The following is a 19,261-nucleotide window of genomic DNA, read 5'->3' on the forward strand; positions in this document are numbered from 1 at the left end:
GCTTACAGAAGAGTTTGATCTAAAAAGAAATTATGCAGTAAAAAATATTTTCCCCCAAAACAGGTTTGAAGATATCTTTGAAGGAAGAGAACCAAGGGAATTTACTGTGAAAGCCCATCAAACTTACTCATCCTCCTCATCTCTTAATACACTGAAGCTGAGCTGCCTGTTGGATGAAGTGGATTCCCCTTAGGTACTTTTTTCTGCAGCGTGACTAAGTCCCTGTTATTTCTTCCCCCAACAACAACAATAACAGCATTCGTTTGCTGTTTTGAACAAATAGAAAAACCAGAGAGGGCAAACTAGTATAGTGACAGTGGGATGATCTGGGGATCACCTGCGGCTGGTTGCCTTCATGTGTTCCGTTTTATTTTTATTTTTTTCCTGTATTTTGGCTTTAGGATCTCTATGTGCGTGACATAGAAAACAAAAGCTCTTAAAATAACAACCATCACAGACCCTGCCGGGAGAAAGTCCCAAAGACGGCTGGGGACAAAAGTGCAATCCATTCTGTCTGTGATGCAGGGTGGATGTCATCATTCGTACCACCGTTTACCGAAAAGAAAACTGATTTAACGCTCATTCTGGGTTCAAACAACACATTTTGCAAGATGATCAAACAGTTGATGATACTCTTAAATGAATCTCAGCTCCACCTAAATCACACTTTGATATGCAGCTTTTCTGGTTTGATTCACTTGTGGATTTAGAAATCTACTGTGACACACCATTAAAACTAAATCCAAAGCTTGTGGCAACAATGATGAGGAACAGATGAAATTTTCAGTTTCACACATAATGTAAAGTTCTAGTTGGAAAAAAAAAAGTGTGCAGCTGGCGACATCTGTAAACAGGTGAATGCACTGCTGCGCCTTCTCCTCATGCTCACAAATCCCTCCAAATGCAATAAAAATGCTCTAAATAGCTTATGTAAACAATTAAATTTGACAGGGCTCTGAAGCTCGCTTAGTTTAGCACCTGAGTCTGGTCGTGTTTTATCTGGTTGCACATTTAGAGATGCAGTCAATAATTTTAACACTTACTGTGCAAGGTACAAAAAATGGAACAACCAGCCAGAGAGCTGACAGCTCCATTGCACACGCTCCATTAACATCGATGAAAGATTGATGATGATGTTAAAGCCTGAAGTATAGCCAGATGTGTAATGAAATCCAAAGTCCTAAACACAACGTATAACTACTCTAAAATATATATTGACGTTTTGATATCTTAACACTAAGAAATATGATCTGCTTCAGAAAGAACAAGTTCAAAATGATGTGATTTGCAGTTGTTATATAGGTCAGAAGTTGCACAGATTCTTGCCCAGCAGTGCATGAAAACAACTGGTTTCCATCTGGGACTCACATTCAGAATGATCATGAAACATTATACTCTGGAGCCTATTCATGTCACAACCGAGTACTGTACGTGTCACCAAATTCTCCAACTGTGCAGCGAGTCGTCCTGGAGGCGCCGACAGTGCCCCACATGCCCCAGAATCAGCATGACAAGCTGTTAATCACGTCCGGTCATTTATCTGTCAGAGTCTGCCCAAGTGTCGCGCAGTGAGGATGGACGATTCCCCAACACAGCCACCTCCAGCTCCAGCTGTCTGGCTGAACGGCTGTCGGTGTCTCAAAGCCAGCGTTCACAGTTTGGGGCATCTGACTCATGCACTTCAACACAGGATGATTTCACTCCGATGACTTCAACAAGCAGTTCAGTCCAACACCTGACGGACACTGAGCAACACTTCTTCTTTCATTCATCACGTTTGTTTGGCAGCCTCACCACTGTACCACCCCACCCTCCCACTTTCCCCTGAGTTTATTTTTACAGACATGCACCACGGCTCTGGCAAAAGCTGCGTCTGCAAAGTGAGCACAGTGTTTTCTTTCCACACAAACCTATGCACTGTTCATGCATAAGCTTTGAGAGAAAAAAAACAAATTTAAGTAACACAGTGTTAAACATATCAGTGTGAGGACTTTTAGTTCCTCAACCCTCAAGATTCACTCGTAGTCTGAATTTTCTGATTTTTATCTGTATCCTTAAATTGGGATAAGGATAAAAATCAGTTAGACTACATTTGGATTGATTTTGATGAATTTACATCAATTAATAAAGGGCTATGTCGGTTACATCACAGTTTTATTAGTGGTCTAATTAAGTATCCAACTAATCCATGTAGGTTTAAATTACATAATGTTACAATAAAATAATTTAGATTAGATTAAAGAAAATAACATTACATGAGGGTAAAATTTGCTCGAATTACAAAGTTGACTTCATTTGGGTTAAAGTACATTATATCAGATAACTTCAGTGTCAATTCAGTGAATCAAATAAGATAATAGAGTTATAACAAAGGAACATTATTGGTCGATTTAATAACTTATTGATTAGGAGTCATCATATTGATTTAGACCGCTGTGGAAACATGTGACAAGACATAATAATAAAAAAATCAAAACACACAAAAAACAAATAAATAAGCTAAATTATTATGTTCTACACAAACAGGTTAAATATATACAGCTGAGAATGACACCACAATGAATTGAAGATCAGAACTTAACATCAACCTAAAACCTTGAATCTAAACTAGCACATTGTAGAAGTGATAATTTGCAATATTTGTGAAGCTATTTGGTTCTTTTATGGAGAGAAATAAACAAACACCCACATAAACACATAAGCAAAGAAAAACAAAACACAATGCCTCTTTTACTGCGGTCCAGAAATAGCAACTGTAAAATTGTGCTCACGCTTAAATTAGACATATTCATTCAAACATTGTGTTTTCCCTGACATGTAAATAAGTTAGATCTGTCAGAAAAATCACAATGCCTAAGATGTTTTGGTAAAGTGCTGCACAAAACGCTCAAATTTTCCCCTCAAACACTGTGAGTCACTACGAATAAATAAAACGTTGATCCAAAATCATAATTGTAAACAGGCGTACAACTGAGCACAAGTCAGTGCCTATCAGCCGAGAAGACAGGTAGCCCGGGGTAAAACCAACATTACATCTGCACTCGTGACGTAGTTACTGTTAGGCCTGGGTGGAGGATTATTCATGCACAGATGTATCACTCCATGTTGTATCTATAAGCTAAGACAAACACTACACTAATAAAACATGGGTATTGTTGAATTGATCATTTTGCATTTACATATTTTTTGCCTTAAGTTTGACTATAGTCAAACAGTACTAGAGGGAATTGTATCTGATGCTAGCTGAGTATCATTAGGAGTTCAGCACATGTATGAACTAATCTTTAACAACTGAGTCTTCAAAGTGAGCTGACTAACTGCTGTCACTGACTGAATCAGTAGCCATCAGCAGTGGAGCTTCCTCCACTGGTGACTGAGGTACTGTTGTCAGCTCAGACATGATACACTATGTCACAAATACATGACTGCTGAGCTGCACTTTGTACTGGACAGCTTGAATCACCAACAGATTAATCATTCTACTGAACCAAACAGAATAAGAATCGTAAGCCGTCGGCGTTCACACAACCAAACACAAACCGGGGTGGTTGTTATTCATGGGCTCTTATTTATCATGAATGGGATTCAGTGTTGCAGCCTAGTGCTTCCAGCAGCACTACAGGGGAGAGCTGGGTAATTGGTAACATATCTGCAATTGGCAAAGTATTCTACCTGTAGTTTGTTTTTTCAATATTTATTTTTGGTCATTTTATTTGGCTAGTTTAGAAGCGGCCACGCCTGTAGCATCAAGTGTCTGTGAAACTTAAACAGCTTTGAAAGCCCAAAATCCACTTTTTAATCCCAAAAGTTTCACACCTGTGGATTAACAGGTGCATAGGAGAAGACCAAAGGCTGACAAATGCAGGAAAAAACTGCCACACACTGTTCACCCCACTGGCAATGAATGTAAATAACGTTTTGGTACTCAGTATTTTTTTCTAATCCCACGCGCACCAATATATCATCAGTTGCTGGTGGTTGGACTGACAGTGGCTGCCTGGCTGGAAAATGTCATCATATTGCCCAATCCTATGACAGGGGAGAATTGATAAAGACTTGACTTTATCCTCTGACACAATGTGAGCGACAACCAGGCGAGAACCAACCTGGACTCGTTTCAATTCCCAAAAAGACAAAAGCACAGAGTTGTTTACTACTCCCTGCACACGAGCAGGGATCACTTCTTCAGAACCCAATATCTATGATGGTTATGATGACTAGCTCGGGCGTCATTGTTTTTGACATAAAACCGTTTCAACAACGCATACTGCACAAAAGACTGCTGTCTCTTTCTCTGTGCTCTAGCTGGATAAGCTTGCCTTTCTCTTCCAAGTCTGCCTGGTATTGATCATTGCCTGTTTTCTGAGTAAAGCTGACCATTTTTCTTTACCTGCCTCTTTTCTCTGCTTTTTGCTCTAACCTTGGTTTACAAAGAGCTGTTACACTCATCATCGCTCAGCCCAACATCAACCTGAGCAAAGGTCTGATCAGAGTTACTGAAAACACCTGTTATAGTGTGAAGGGTTGTTCCCAGCAGGGCTAAATTTCTTTTCCAGTACACCACTGAGCGGGAGGCAGCTGTTTGTAGTGATAATCCCTCATAAATCCACTGTACACTACCTATTTTAGCACCAAATCGCAAACAGACACAATTAGCGGCCAGCTAGCTGGTGACCAAAGTAGAGTCGCTAATAGAGATTAAAGAAGAGTCTTCTCCAGTTGGCCAGAAACACAACCCCAATAAATACTGTTATCATCCATATCTACTGTATGTCAAAGTAAGCAACTGTAGTGCAGCAATACATTAAAAAGTTTATTGTGCTCACAGCCTGTTTCTCTGCCCCCTTTGCTTGTGTTTTACAGAAGTACCTCAGAAGTAAAACAGAAAACTGCACTACCACAACATTTACTATTATTAGTTTAAAAATACAAAGCTGCCCATAAACTGACACAATTTTCTCTGCAGTGCTGCCTCAGTAGCCTGTTAACTCAGAAGTGTCCCGTCACACCACATTGGATTCTCTGTGCAGGCGTTTGTTCTGGCCAAATACCAATTGATTTTTGGAACGACGAGTGGCCGGCGCCCAGATGGTTATATCATCATTCATTGTTTCAGACCCATCCAGATTAATTTGATCACAGCAGGATAAAAACGGTCAATCAGGCTGTAATGTAGCTGTAATATTGTGTATGACATGATGTTCCAACCCCACAAAAACAGACAGGGAGGAGGGGATGCTGAAGTGACAGAAGGCAGATGTCCAGCAGTCAGAAGTTTCTCAAAACACACAGATTGTCTTGAAACTGATATAAGTTACACAACAATGTTTGAGATCTGATTAAACACTGCTGAAAGGTAATCTGAAACATGAGACACACTGCGCTGTTGTTTTTAACACAGACTGCCTCACATGGACAGAAAAACATCAACCTCCTCCCCATGATGGAAAGTCAAGTATTCCAAAGCAATTACAAGATTTTATAATAATAGATGACTGACGAGGGAAGAGTGATTGCTTTTGAATATCAGAGATTTTTCACAGATGCATTCCAAGTAATCAATAAAGTGAAACTCAAACTTCTTTAGCATAATTAGGCTGCCAAACAGATTCATTTGTAACTCCTGAAGGCAAAAAGAGTTTTTGGTTCAGCTGGCATTCAGTTTTAGAATAGTGACTGAATAGTGGGGTTACAGTGGTATATCAGTTAAGGGTTAGGATTAGGTGTTACCCTGAAAACGTGATATTTTCTGAGATGGTCTGTACAATCAAAATCTCATAAAGTTGCAACCCTACTGAATAGCCAAACTATCCAGAGATACAGTACATACAGTGCGATTCTTTTTAATATGTCTTGGGGTCAAATGTTTCCTATAAAATAGAAATGAACCGTCAATTGACTGCAGATCACCTGAAATGTTAAAATGTTTCTCCTAGATTCGAAAAGCTACAACTTAAAGTAATAACCTTGAAGATTTTCATGTAAATAAATATCTGTTAAGTCACTATCTACCACTGAATGAGGTAACACAATGATGATTGAGCCTATGGCCCACTGATGAAAGCCATTGCATTTGCTGTAATACCATAGATGTACACTGGGTGTTGGTGGCGACTTTCCCGGAAAATATCACAAGTGGCGCACAGTTAGTGACGCGTTCACCCAGCAGTGGTTGGACGGCCAGAGAGAGTAGGCGGTTTGCATCATAATGACCGGAATAATTAGCCTGATATTAGACAATGAATAACTGTGTACATAACGTTACTTTTATAGCAACCATTTTTTATTCAGTAAATACTAAGTGTTATAATTACTGTCTCAGAAGACATCATTCTCTTTTCGCTTTCATGTGGTGTTGTTATGGAGGCGTGGCAAAGCTGCCAACTGCCAACTGACTGACGTCACAGGCGACACTGGATCTCTGGGAAACAGTGAGGCTCTAAAAAACACCTGCAATTGCCGCTTTGGGAAATCTTTGAGATTGCCACTTCAAGCACCATTTACAAACTTTACCCGAGCTTTCAACCACATCACATGGTATCAATCAGGGGATGGAGGTCAATCAGTTGCCGTGGAGATGGCTCTGATGAAACGGGGCTCAGAAGGCGTTATGATTTCATCCATACTGTCGCTCTTGTAGGACTTCTCGTCTGTGTTGCTTCAAAGTCGCATTTGCAACAACAGGTGCAGCGTCTTTATCTGTCATAATGTGAAGTGTTTATAAATGAAATGCAGTATGCAAGCAGGGTATGAAAGGCTACTAACAGAGTGGGATCTCTCAAAAATGGGCATGGCTTAACAAATACAATGCCATATGGAGTAGGGTTGCCGTGGTGACATAATTCTCCGTTGTTACCCCGTACACAGAGCTTTTTGCTCACTATCTGTAGAGCGCTGTATTAATTTACTGGTAATGCAAAACAAACATTTCAGACTGCTGCAGCTTCTTATTAAAAGCATTTAACTGGTGAAACACACGTTTCATTTTATTTTGAACGAGGCTAGTCACAGGAAATAAAATGTGTTCAGTGATTTTAGCTCAAAAATGCACCTACAGAGCAAAATAACAGTCATTTTTGGCCTTTTTTGACGGAAATATGAAAAATTAAGAGCTGCAGGAGACAGGCTGCACAACTCCAACTTCTCAGTGAGGTGACCAACTCGTTTTCCCTCATTATGTTATCAGGCTCCCTATAAGCATGGGATTTAAAATTCAAATATCGCCAAATAGGCACTTTTGCTTTTCGCTTTGACAGCAGGTCCTCCCTCATCATCTTGTCAGTCAGCTCTGCTCTGCACTACTACAAGTCAAATTTGTCTCCTGCTACTCTGTGCTGCGACTCTGCTGCTTCATGGAGCAAATGAGTAACTGTAGCGTCCGTCTTCTGATTAAGTATTGATTAAAAAAGGCAACACAACGGTGGAGGCAATAGGCAAGTAATGTAATCATTGTACTGTGTGTCCAAAACACCGTGTAACACTTACTACCATGGCAAACCTGATGTGGAGCTGACATCACTCTGCTGCAACCCTCGAGCTAACAGTTGTGGAGTTGATGAGCTTAGCTGGTCGCCCAAAATCACATTTGATTGGATAAGTTTATTTTAGGATAAGTTATCAGAAACACAAACATTTTCCAGGAAGTGAAAAGAGTGGGATTTTGATATAAAACCAATGAGATTTTTGTTGACCAGCTAAGTATAGTTTAAGTTTTTACAGTATACTAGGCGATAACCCAACATTTAATACATCATTGTTATGCCTTATAAACATGAGAGCTCATTCTATACACCTTTTGAAATAGTAGTTTGAGGAATCAGTTCCAACTCAAGGTCCACTAACATGCTTTTCAAGAGCTTTCTCATCATTGGGTGGTGCTCAGTTGTCATACAAATGGATCTGTTGACATGTTACATCAGTAGCACTTGATCTCTGTTTGAATCATGATACGACAACAGACATACTAGATCTTTTCTAGCATAGTGCTGCCTTTAGTCTGCCTTTAGTAGTTCACTATCACAATGCAGTTGCAGGTGCATACTGATTTTAAAATGTCTGCAATTATTTTTCAAACAGCGAGAATTTAACTTTAACAAACAAGAAAAGCAGATCTGGTATTCACTATGATGGATTGCCTCAAGCAAGTTTCAGGACTTTAAAAGTTGTTTTTCATATTTTACAGAAATAAATGGAAACCAGGGAAAACCTCAAAGGTTTGAAAAGCTCATCATGAAATAAATGTGAAATACTACGGTGTGCTTTGGAGAAGAGGCAACGGTAATGTAAAATTATAATTATGAGATTAAAAAAGGCTAAGACATCCAAAGACATTGTTATGGTTCTTTAAATCTATCCTGATTAACAGCCACAGTCATTTCTGTTTGAAGTTGTTCAATTTCACACTGCATTTAATTCATATATCATCATGCTGCATCTCATTTGATACCTGTCATCTTTCATTGGATCCTATATTAATCTTAAAGAGAAGCAGGGATGCTGGTCTACAGTTTCAAAAACATGACATCAGAACAATGGGAAGGAGAGCTTTAAAATTACGTTATCTTGTCATGAGTAATCAATTACAAAACCACCTTCTGTAAAAAATGTCAGTGAATACTCAATCAGCTTTAAAGCTGAAGATGTAGTTTCACTCATTCAATTGATCATCCAACACCAGGTCAAGTAAAATAAATGTCATAATTTAGAGTTGTTCTGATTCTGATACCAGTATCAGAAATGCTGCCGATACTGCCGAAAATGCTGGTATCGTATCAGCAAGTACGATCTGATGCACCGATCTTATATAATGCAATTTATAAACAGGACCCTGCTACTTCCCAGTTAGCTCCGTTAGCTCTGCCTAACGTTACACACCAGAAATCAATTCTTCTTCCCTGTTCCAAAAGCAAACACAGGAAGTTGCGCTGTGCTGCCTCTGACTACTACTGTTTTTAGAGCGGCGAAGAAGAAGTTGATTTCTGGTGTGTAACGTTAAGTGGAGCTAACAGAGCTAACTGGGAAGTAGCAGGGTCCGTGAGTAAGTTTTAAGGGAAATATTTATTCCTAGATTTATTTAAGTTGCTGTTGCACTACTGTTTTAAACTGTTCTATTTAAAAAATGGCTGCACTTTCACAATTTTGAAAGGAATTATTATTTATTCCTGGATTTCTTTATCTGTTCTTTTTCGGTTATGACTGACTGTCAAAATAGATAATAAAAGACTGTTGTATGGCAGTCATTCTCTGCATACAATGAGAGCAATCATATCACGTCCATACAGGGTTAGTAGTATATACAGATACAAAAAAAATCTTCTTTTTCTGTTTTAACATGCACTGCTATCGGATCGATACTCGGCATTGGCCGCTACCCAAAGCCCAGGTATTGGAATTGGTATGGGGAAGGAAAAAATGGTATCGGAACATCTCTGTCAAACTGTATAATGTAACACAGACGATAGTCTCTTTTGCGCCGTGTTTCAACAATATGAATAACATTTAAAAAATCCCTAATAGTTTGAGAAAAGTCAGGACGCTGTGTTGAACATAAATAAAAACGGTCTTACAAAGTGTTTCTGAGCCCATGTCGTTAGATCCTTTATACAATCATGTGTTTCACAAGGTGGTGAACCACTCCTCATCCTTGCTTGTGAACGACTGAGCCTTTCGAGGATGCCCCTTTCATTCCCAATCATGATACTATCACCAGTTATCAATGAACCAGTTGTTTTTGGAGCATTGGCATCAAATTCAGTCGTATACATTATTTACAAAAATCAATGAATTTGATGAAGAAAACCATTAAATATATATATACTTGTATTTTATTAATTTGTTACCCTGAGACCTGTATCTGGAGCCTGTGTCTGCCTTCCTGACCTGAGTGTTTGACCTTTTGCTTGTTCACTGGACTCTGGATTCCAGCCTGCTCCTTATCGGATATCTTTTCTTGTGCTGGACTGCTTCCCTGGTTTTGACCATTGCCTGCCTCACCATCCCGAAAGCCTTTGTACATTTGAATCAAATATCAAATCTCTGAACTCCACCAGATCTCCCTCTGTCCTTCCTCTGTTTTGGTTCTTCCTCTGTATCCCTATTACCCTGCTAAAACCGGCCATGGCAGCTTTATTCAAGGTTTTCTTGGTGGCACAGCCCACTGTTTCAAACCGCTTTCAAGGTCCTGCTTTTGAAATTTAAACACACTGCTGCACTTCTTTTTCTTTAACAGTATGACATGCCACTGTTACAAATAACAAAGTAAAGTCACTAGAAATTAGTTCTTCAAGCAGATTTTCCTACATCCTTCCCTGGAGACCACCATTCTCTTAAGAGCCCAGTGGCATTTCTTTAAAAGACATTTTCGTCAGTAGTTCCGCTTCATTAAATAGTTCACAGATACAAAATAGATGGTGGGTAACAAGCATGAAAGGCTCGAAGCAGATCTGAGCCACCAGGACAGCACAGAGGTGACCTGTTTAGGGGATTTTACATTAAAGTGCACAAGATCAACCACTGTGCCCTTAAAAAAACTATCTGAAGTACAAATTACAGATATCCTACTGCACTTACACGGCAGATTTTTGCCACCAGACTTCATCTAAATTGCTCATACATTAAGTCCGGTGGTGAAACCATGACTGATACTTCATGTCTGGACCAATGCTCTCACTCTGACTTCCACCTAAGATGACCGCACTGCTTTTTACACGACATGTTGCCACTGACGTGCACAATAAGGAAAATAAATTGAGCCTTTTCTCTCTCCTGTGTACTATGATGATTCGCTCAACCTTTGAATATACTGTGACATTTCTGTTCGGATCTCTCCTCCTTTGTAATAAGGCTTGTTGTAAAAAGTCAAACAAAAGTTCAACCTGGTAGTTTCTACATCTGTCTATATTTGACCAAAGTGATACATGATTCAAAGTAAATAAAGCATAAAGTTGGGTATCTTGCTGCGTGACAGGTGAAGGGTCCAAGTTTAATTAAACTTGGACCCTTCACCTGTCACGCATCAGTGGATTCCTTTTCTTGGGGTACAGACACAGATGCCATATTCTATACTATTGCCACTAGGTGTTACATAAACAGGCATAACATATGTATATTTACATGTTTACTATTGTCACTTCACTACAGTAAGATAGAAAAATGAAAGATTACAATCACAGAGGACAGTCACCGAGACTCATAATAATGAGCCCAATAGTAAAAGTCAATTACAGCCTACAATCCATCCATCAATCTTAATTCTCACCCAAAACCCCCACACACTCTGCTGGAACAAACCAACAGAGAAAAGAAGTGGACAGTCAGCAACTTTTATAAATTATATACAAAATTAGGGCTCAACAATATATTGTTTCAGCATCAACATGGCAACGTGGGTGTATGAACTCAAGCACGTCATGCTTCAACTTTTTTGCTGCTTTATCCAAAAGGAAATCTCACACAGTTCTCATTGAACTCATTGACATAAGAAGTATGTCTGATATCACATAACTGAGCCAGATCTAAGGGTTCTTGGATCCCTGGAAGTTTGTTCTTGTGAGTGCCATGCAGGCTTTCATGCACAAAATGTGCTACTGTACAAATTCTAGACTGATATATTCTTTCCAAATAGAGCTATTCATGGTATCATTCATGGTAATATATGAATTATTAAAATTATATATAAATTGCTTCCATCATTGCACGCTCTTGATCCTATATGTTTGGTGGATACGCCAAATATCAACACTGACTCAAGTCTTTAATGGTGGAAACTGACTGAAGCCTGAAAATGTACAGAGTTAGCCGTGACAGGTTAATACAGTGATGTCAGGTCTCATCCAGCTCGCTGACTGAACGTGTAGGCTTCCCTCGCTGCCACTAAGTGTTAGTGAGGTCAGCTCCAAGTTACATCACTGCTTGGCACTCAACCTGATAAAACTGCCCTGGGAGCAAATTGGTCCAGACTACTAGGACTGTGGCTGGGTTTATACGTACTGTATCACGTGACCGTGAGATATAAAGAGATTTTACACTTTTACAGTTCAAAGTAGACTACAAAACATCTGCTTAAGATTTCCAGACATCAGCACTGGTCCAAGCTTGTGCCACGATACACCACCTGCGTGCGTAAAACATTCAAGGAATGTAACTGTTAGTAAAAGTTCAGCTGTCACAACTACTTTCAATATGAATAGTTGTCTGACAGCGCAGCACAACAGGGAACAAAGTGTGTAGAAAATAGTACTGCAACTCGTCCTCGCTGTCACGTTGGTTTGACATTAATGAGCACGTCTGAACAAATAGGAAAGAGTCTCCATTCTGATCGAAGCTGTAGCCACGTCACCCACAACTGCGGCGACCAAGAGCAAGACTAACATCCTCAGATGCATCTAAATTGAGTCACTGATGCAGCCCTAACCCATTTCCAAATGAGCGTCTGGCAAGACCCTCCTTGTCAAGGCAGATAGGATGACTGCGCTGAGTCGTGTGGACAAATGGTGAGGGCGTTGAGCTGCAAACAGAATGAAAATGACCAAGGGAGACAGAGGGAGATACCGAATGAGAGACAGAGATGGAGGGAGGCATTGCGCTGGCTTATGCAGCTCCCACACACTTAATGTCTCTATGTTGTCGTTTTTTTTGGTTTTGCAAGGATGATTCTGCGATGAATCACCATGTGACCTACATCTGAGCACCCAGGCTTTGAGAAAATTAAATTGATATCATTAGTTGGCTGCTCCCATCCACTTGTTCCAAATTGCAGTCATTAAATGACCTACTGCTCTTTCAGGGAGGCTCCTGCTTAACTGTTGAGTTAAGGATGTGTGACTGTTTGTGTGCATCGGCTGCTGGATAATAGGCGTGTCTGTTTGTGAATGTGTGTATGCAAATGTGTGTGTTTTTGGCTGATCACAGTACTCCTCAGTGAGTTTGAAGGCTGGAGTAGAAATGCAACATGAAATTTGATTCACCCCTAAATGTCAAAGTGTATTCAGCTGGCAGCTTCTTTTAATTTAAAATTGTGAAATGTCCATGACTTTCTCTTTTCCTTTCCCACATCCTGCACTGAATTCTTACAGGAAATATTACTTTTGATTATATTTTTCCTTTTCATTTGATGTGTTGGCCTTCTCTTTAACTATCAAATCAACCGGCCTTTTCCAGGTTTAAATCAAACTCACATGAAACCGGAGAACACGATTGTTTAAAAGCAATTCAAAGAAGAAAACAAACCACAACTTCCAGTCAAACTTGACCCAAAAATATCATAGCAATTGACCCACTGGTTGTCAGTGCAAAATGTTTTACAGAGAATTACAAAAACCTACACTGAACTGCTGAGAAAGGCACGCGAGGCCTCGGCCTCAAGATCTGAGCTGCACATTCGCATTTCAGACCAATGAATTATCATAATGAGCCGTCCATGAACGTCGATGTGAATGTATGACAAACATGCTGTTGCAAGCTTCCCTGAGGCGCTGTGTACATACAGTGCATGTCTTCGTGTGAGTCCACTTCACTGTTGACTGAATCATTCACTGCAATGTGCAATCCTAGAAAGTCATTTTCTTGCTCAATATGGGGGCGAGAAGGCTGCATTCAGAAAACACAAGATCCAACAACCAATTGCAAATGATATCACAAGCTGGGTGACTTTGCTGCATGTTACACCCCCCTTCTCTCCCCATGTTTCCTCTCCACAGAATACTCTTTAGTTAAAGGGCAAAGGGAAAAAATAATTTATCTTAAAAGTGGACCAGTATCATAATAACATTGGTATCAGTATCAATAAAAGTATTCAAATGGAAAATGTATGCTAAACGTAGAGCTCATCTTGTGACGTTACGACCTTTGACTATTCAGTAGTCATCACTACATTATTACATGAGTACTCATGGGTCAGACCACACCCATCTTCAAACACAGTCCTCATTTTTATCTCAACCACACCAGTAAAGTTTAATGACTGCATCTTGCACAGTTGTGATGCTCTGAATTGGCAAAATATGTCCACAGACAGACATGTAAACATCTGGCAAAGTACTCCAAACTGCTTCTGTGGGAGTTCGTGCTACAATACGTGTCCCCAGGACCAAATTTTGCCATGATGTAACACAAACACACACACAAGGTGAAAACATCACCAGCCGACACTCTCACGGCTGGTAAAAACAATCTGGTTTAAGTTCATTGCAGTACAATGTGTTTCACTTTTGTACATTTTACATTAGGCAAAACTCTTCACAAGGGTAAAACAAAACCTTCAGTAACCACTTAGATTTTTAATGACACTTTGTTCTGCATCACAAAATTATGTAGAGTATAATTTTTACACCTGCGCTTGTCCTGCTATGACAAGTCAAAATGTCTGCTGTGAAAAAGGCCCGGTCCTGTTAAATCAGACAAACAGCTACAGAATACAGTATTGCACTCAAGGCTGCCTGTATTTTCTGTCGTGTATTTAAATGTACTTGACAAATTGTTAACCTATCATGCTTGTGTAAAAGAGTTTTCAGTGGCCATGAAATACAGCTAAACATATGCATGTGATGCGCCCATTGTTTTAAGACAGTTTTGAAATAATGTGAACTGATTCTTTAAAAATGTGGAGCAGAGGGGATAAAAGAATCCAGCTATTGGCTCGTACTTATCTCCCAATCAAGACTTCATCCAGCTTTCAGTCACAATCTTTCTGTCTCTCCTCAAAGCACACTGCCTTCATCAGAGCTGACTCAGAGGAGAATGAAAGAGTAAACATCATCAAAAGTAAGAGAAGAAGAACTGATAGAGTGACTGATTTGGAGAAATGCAAAAAGTGGGCAACACGAATCGACCATGTGCCACCTTCTCAAAGCTGCATTCACTACAGATTGTCCAAACCGTAGTAGTATTGGCCTTAATACAGCTGCTGTTGTTCGGACGGAGCCTGCAGTTCAAAGCCAGAAAACTGTTTTGGAGTCCAGGAATGAAATGAAATTGAATTTGGGGAAGCTGTGATCATGTTTCCACAGAGCTTCCAAACACCACCACTAGATCCAAATATACAGCACTCCCTCTCGCTCGCTCGCTCTCTCTCTCTCTCACTCAGACACACATTCTTACACAAACCCTTGTTATGAGTTTTACCCCTCAACATTACTATCTCTCTCTCTCTCACACACACATACACACTTCTCTCTCTCTGGCGCTACATGCAGTCAGAGCTGGCAGCTTCAACCCCCTCAGCCAGTGAAGCGACAGGGGGAGCAAACAAACAGCACATGTGCACATGCAATTGACGATCCTCCCTCGCTGCTGCACACACAGTCACATGACACAAAATCTTCCTATCAGATAGCGACCAAGAATCACTACGACTCCATTACAGTCGGGATAAATCGGACACAGGACGTGTTGCTGTAGGTTTGAGGCACTTTAGCAGCGACTTAATGGGATGTGAACACAGTGTGACACGCTGGGGAACCCCAAGCTGACCTACAAAGTGGCAAGGTCTTCACTGAACAATTCTCCTGTTTGCTGTTACACTGAAATAAATCAATCCTTTCAATGACATTTTAAGTTAAATTGATTTCTTTTTTTTTTGTCCCTGCAAACATACCCACGGGTTCTGCAATCAACATTGGTAGAGTTCCCAGCTGTGGATCATTACCAAAATCCAAACAATTGGTCAATATATCCACCAAATTTAACAAAAAGAATAGAGTGGGTGTTCAAATTAGTCTAGCAGGCACAAAGATAACTACAGAAACATAAAAATCTAGGAAAAAAATGGTATTAGTTATCTATAAAAATTAAAAATAGATACTTTAAAAAGGTGAAAGAAATGACTGAAAACCAGCCATGGTGTGTGAATAACACTCCAATATCTTAAGTCATCTCACATTCTTTGCTATTTGCATATCATTAAACGCCGTCAATGTTAAGCTCAATGCGTGTCCTATTTTGGGCAATTGCCACAGAGAAAAAAATGTCAGGTGATACAGTATAAAGAGAAAAGAAAGCTATGTCTGGAAGAGGTCTAGATGGATGGATAGGTCAAACACAGGACCGACTGCTGTTCATGTCCGTTGTGAAACCAAAACTCAGTGTTAATTTATGTATCTTGCGTCCATGAGGTAACATAACTTCACATACTTATTTGAAAACCAAACCATGACCTTTTTTTTTCAACCTAACCAAGAAGTTTGGTGCCTTAACCTGACCAGACCGCGACTGTTTATATTATTGTTACCATGATGTGTAAGGGCCCTGTGATGAACTGGCAACTTATCCAGGGTGTACCCCGCCGTCGCCCAATGTCAGCTGGGATCAGCTCCAGCCCCCCCGTGACCCCGAAAAGGATAAGTGGTTTCAGATAATGGATGGATGATGTCTAAGGTAACTTGACCATGACAATGAAAGTCCTATTGTTAACATGATAATGGTCACCTGACTTCATCCTTTCCTTTCCAAAACTAATAAAATGCTGACGTCATTAAATGGCACACAAGCTTAAAATGCACGGACATGACATGCATCCTAAAAGTGGCGCACCATTTATTCACCATCCCATACATTCATTTTGTTGAAAACATTAAATAAATTGACAAAGTGTTTATAACAAAGTCACTAAATAAGCTAAAAAAGCCAAACATTCTCCTTCAGATTTCATCAGATTTAAATAACTGTAAAATGTGGAGTTAAATATATAAATATGCTTGGGTTTTTCATAAAACATTTCTTTTTAAAAACATAAAAATGTCCCTTTGAGCTTTTTTTTTATTCTTTTTTTTTTACATTTTATACATCACAAAATTAACTGATACAAACAGTGATACATGATCAATATTTAAGCCATGACTAAAGGTTTGGTGCAGCCATGATGAAAAGGCAAAGCTGATCAATCTTTCAACGTTAGTTGCAGGTTGATGTGGGCGGTTTAGGTGGCTGACACACAATAACAAAGCACTCAGTAGAGCCACAGTAGAATCTGTAGGTTTGATAAAGATTCAGTGATTCTGAAAAGGTCTTTTATTTTCTGCGAGATCAAAAAACTGAGAGCAAGAATAACACATAATGACCTTTGGAAGCGATACTCTTTGAAGCTATCTGCCACCTCCATAATCCTCAAAAGAGCAAAGTCAGAATGCAATTGTGAATAAAAGGAACTGAGCTCGCACCCACACATACACACAAATGCACACACACATACATGTCCTTTTCCACTCCCTCAGTTATATAACCTTAATGCAAGAGACAGCTTGACTAAGACATCCTGGGCCCATCTTGTGATCGCCGTTTACTTCAGCATGCTGGGGAATTCATTCATTCATTACCATGGTGAGCTGATGACCTGAGTGTCAAGAGAGATGAATCATGTGGAAAGGAAGCACTGGCCTAGGAGAAGACCAATGCACCTCTCTCTCTCTCTCTCTCTCTCTCTCTCTCTCTGTGTGTATGTGTGTGTGGACAGGAGATATTGCTGCCCATCTCCATTCCTGCCTGCTGTTTAACAGAAGGCAAATCCACAAATCCCCTTATAAAACACACACACACTCCTTGTTAGCTCTTTTTCATTCATCTTTACGACTGCTACAACCTCCAAGGCGAGGGTCACGTGACCGACGGACAGACAGCCATTGCAGCAGCAGGCCAGGCTACTTCAGAACAACAGAAGAAGAAGGACAAACAGTGAACAGTGAGAAAGCCCATAACACATATTTTAATTGAACATTTGTCAAACTCTCTACAGCAAAGGGAGAAGCACAGTGAAGTCTCTATTTAGTTTTGATAAATTGTGATTTAACAACTCAAAAATGTTTTGTTGTGAAAATGAAGATCATGAGCAAAACAAAATAAAAGACTTTTGGAACGCTGGACCACATTTAAGAATATCCTCTAAGTACTGCACTTTTAAATTTAATACGGTTCTATTTACACAGAATTTTCCCTCAGATTCTTAAATGTGGGTCTGTCATCCAACACCAGAACTTTTAACGAAGTCTAGAGAAATATGTTAATGGGGAGGGCACAGCCTAATGTCAGTGTAATGACTAAACAGCAATTATAATTCTAAATAGGGCTGCACAGTTATTAGAATATAATCAAAATCACCATATGGTGAAGTGCAATATCCAATTAAAAGAAGCTGCATTTTGTTTTTCATAAAGGTAAGATGTTTGACAAAACAACATTATAATGAAGTACTGTAGAGATACAGAGAAGCTCTGACCAACAAATGTCGTTCTACAGATGTAAGAAAAAATTATTCCAGCTTTTTAAATGTGAATCATTTCTGGTTTTTACCTCTCTATGACAGTAAAGAGGACAAATCAAGACATTTGAAACACTGATTTAAAATGTTTCACCATTTTCTTCATACATCTGTTGGCCGATATCAGCTGAAATTGGACTATCACAGATATACTGGTATCGGCGTATATGTTTCCGGCCACGCACCGATATGAAAACTTTTGAGAAATTTGAGGGATAATTGCAAAAAAATATGTACATATTGGCCATTATATCAATATCATAATTTTTACTTCTTAATATTGGTATCAGCAACAGCCCTAATAATAGTTGACACATTAATCAATAAAGACAATAATAGTCAGTTGCGACCCTACTTGCTAGTGATAGTGCTAGCTTGGCTGCCCCTGTTGGTTACGTCAACCCTTGCTTTGCAGTTCATAGCAGTCAATCAAGAGTCACCTGGGTTGACACAGGTAGATAGCTATGGCAAAGCTTCCTCTTCTGTACCCTCTCCATCACAAACACAAACATACTCGCCCATGCAGAGGGAGCAACAGGCGTTCAGGTTCCTGCCTGGCAGATGCACGCAGTGAAACACAGGGCTCCCAGAGGCCTTTGGTGCAGCATGCAGGCGGGCGCCCCTGACAGCCAGGGACGGAGCCGACGGTGACAAATAGTAGTGGACTTTTTACGCCCCAGCAACTCACAACCCCCCAGCACCAACACACACCCTCAGCATCCCCTCCCTCCTTCCCCGTCAATGACACATACACAGGGATTGCGGGCGCAGCCCATCAACAGCTCCTAGCTTCTCGTGCAGGGATGGAAAGAAAAATAAAATAACAACAACAATGAAAAAGCAAGGACTGCAGAAATATTATGCACTGTCATATTCTGCCCTGACTGAGTCTTAGGGAGGAGGAAAGTCTCCGGGAGGCACAACAAGGTGAGGAAATATACTGAGGATTTACAACACTCTCAGTTACATTCTTGCACTTACATGCACTTATAAGATTAATCTGAGTGAAGTGTC

Source organism: Pagrus major, chromosome 4, assembly GCF_040436345.1.
Source record: "Pagrus major chromosome 4, Pma_NU_1.0".
NCBI classification, from domain to species: Eukaryota; Metazoa; Chordata; class Actinopteri; order Spariformes; family Sparidae; genus Pagrus; species Pagrus major.